Genomic DNA, 2,695 nt, shown 5'->3' on the forward strand with positions numbered 1-2,695 from the left:
TTTCCTGTATTTTGTGAGTCAGTACAATCATAGCAATACCAAATTTATATAGTACTAGTAGAATACCGTCGCTTGCGAAAAATGTGTTAAATTATTGGTTGTGCTAAATTAAATAAAATTTTCAGTGTCACACATAAATCGACATTTTCTGGGGTGTCATAGTGGACTTGGTGACTCTCCTGAGTCGAAGAGTGGGATCCTCTGAAACGAGCATTTTTTCCCCATAGGCTATAATAGGGTATAATATTCGTTCGAATAGTCGAATATTGAGGCGCTACTTGAAACAAATATCGAATATCGAATATTTTACTGTTCGCTCATCTCTGACACCAGTAACTTTTTCATATTTACAAGTATGGAGCAGGGTAAGACGTCTTTTCCCCCCCCCTCGCTATGACATTCACCATGTGGGATAAATATTTTTATATTTTAATAGTTTGGAATTTTTGAGCATGGGGATACCTAAAGTGTTATTTTTTATTATTGTACTTTTAAACAGGGCCGCCGATAGGCCAGTACTACTGCTACTGGTGTCAGGGGCCCGGCCAAATTTAAAAATTGGGGGGGCCCGGGCCCCCTGGCGCCGGCAGCAGTCATTGTATGTCCTGCTTTTTTCAACTCAGATCTGCGTCCAGAGGACGCAGATCTGAGTTGAACACATACGCGGCTGAAGCGAGGGGAGCTGACCTGTGTCAGCTCCTCGCTTCGCCGCTGCGGCCTCTCTCGCTGACACATATGCGGCTGGCTCAGCCGCATATGTGTCAGCGAGAGAGGCGGCAGCGGCGAAACGAGGAGCTGACACAGGTCAGCTCCTCGCTTCAGCCGCATATGTGTCAGCGTCAGCGAGAGAGGCGGCGAAGCGAGGCGCTGACACAGGTCAGCTCGCTTCAGCCGCTGAAGCGAGGAGCTGACCTGTGTCAGCTCCTCACTTCACTGCTGCTACCGGCTACCTGGCAGTGTAGACGCGATGTGATGACGTCACATCGCGTCTACAACTGTGCGCCAGTAAGAGAGAGAGGCGCGCAGAGAGCAGCGGGGGAACGAGGAAAAGGTAAGTGTAATGTGGATTATGTGGAACGTGAAACTGGGGGCAGATGAAGGAGAGGACGGCATGACACTGGGGGCAGAGATGGGGGGACATGAATCTGGGGCCAGAGATGTGGGGACATGAATCTGTGGGCAGAAATGGAGGGGACATGAATCTGGGGGCAGAGATGGAGGGGACATGAATCTGGGGGCAGAGATGGGGGGACATGAATCTGGGGGCAGAGATGGAGGGGACATGAATCTGGGGGCAGAGATGGAGGGGACATGAATCTGGGGGCAGAGATGGAGGGGACATGAATCTGGGGGCAGATGAAGGGTGTATATGAAGCTGGGGGAGAGACATATAATTTACGGGTGACTGTAGGAGGATTATACAGTGTGCGGGCACATGAAAATTAATGAGTGGGCGGAGTCAACATAACAGTGGGCGGGGCTAAATTTCCCGCGGCGCGCAAAGCGCACATTTTATCCCTCTTTTGGTTCTTCAACAGTTGGGAGGTATGGGTACAGGCAGGGCCGCCGATAGGCCAGTACTACTGCTACTGGCGTCAGGGGCCCGGCCAAATTTAAAAATGGGGGGGGCCCGGTTTTGGCCCGCCACCGTGTGCCGGCCCCCTGGCGCCGGCAGCAGTCATTGTATGTCCTGTTTCAACTCAGATCTGATTTGAAGACATACGCGGCTGAAGCGAGGAGCTGACCTGTGTCAGCTCCTCGCTTCGCTGCTGCTGCCTCTCTCGCTGACACACATGCGGCTTTGACCGCACACCACTAGATTGATTAGGGTGTATTGTAATCTTAGCCTGGAATCATAGGCAGGATATTTTATGTCTCCTGATGAGTTTAAATGAACGAAATGCGGACAAGTTTCAAACAGTTTTATTTTTAATGCAATTGTTTGTGTAGCTCCCTTTGAGATTTTGGCAGAAGGTAACAGCTTAGCCTGAAGGTAGTAGCTACATGGCAGATACTACAACCTGCTGAAATGTACCAGCAATCAGGTCTGGGGTGGCGGGTGTGATAATCTAATTGCCCTACTCTGCAGCAAGACAGACCTAGTCTTGAATAGTAGGTGTTAGGTTCATAAACGAGTCTAATGTGACACCCTCCTTTATTCTCGGATAAATCCAAGTTGTCACTGTTGTCACTAACACCTATGTGAGACATGTATAAGTGCTAAAGATACTTAGGTAATTAGCTTAAACATCTTGGCTAAAAACGCTCTGTTTACTACCTATAGTAATCTCCTTGTTGTGGAATAGGGAGGGGAACAAGTAAATACCTAACACTACTAGGGACTGGGCAATTTTACACACATATATACTCGCTGCTTTATATATGGGGGCCATATTCTGTGTTTGTGCACCTATTTTTAATGAACCACCAATAAAGGTTAAGTTTTAATATTTTCTAGTGGGGGTGCCCCTTTTCGTTGTTTACAGTATATAATAGGTAAGCCTTGATCCAAAGTGTGCTCTCAAGTAAATTTAGCAAATGAGCGAGTAACCGCACAATACAATACAAGTATGAAAGATGACTAAAGCTCTTCCGTCTGTAGGTATAGTATGTTCGGCGAAAATACGAGAATGGCGTATTAAGCCGGAAAGGGTGGTCTGGACCAGTTTGGAAGTGCCGTCCGACCGTGAAGCGT

The 2,695-nt window shown here is 48.0% G+C and overlaps 1 pseudogene; it reads left to right on the forward strand.

The window, feature by feature from the left end:
- The first annotated feature begins 716 nt into the window (after positions 1 to 716).
- LOC142196411 (small nucleolar RNA SNORA17) lies at positions 717 to 831 on the forward strand (annotated as a pseudogene).
- Positions 832 to 2,695: the final 1,864 nt, after the last annotated feature.

This window comes from Leptodactylus fuscus, chromosome 2 (assembly GCF_031893055.1).
Source record: "Leptodactylus fuscus isolate aLepFus1 chromosome 2, aLepFus1.hap2, whole genome shotgun sequence".
In the NCBI taxonomy this organism is placed as follows: Eukaryota; Metazoa; Chordata; class Amphibia; order Anura; family Leptodactylidae; genus Leptodactylus; species Leptodactylus fuscus.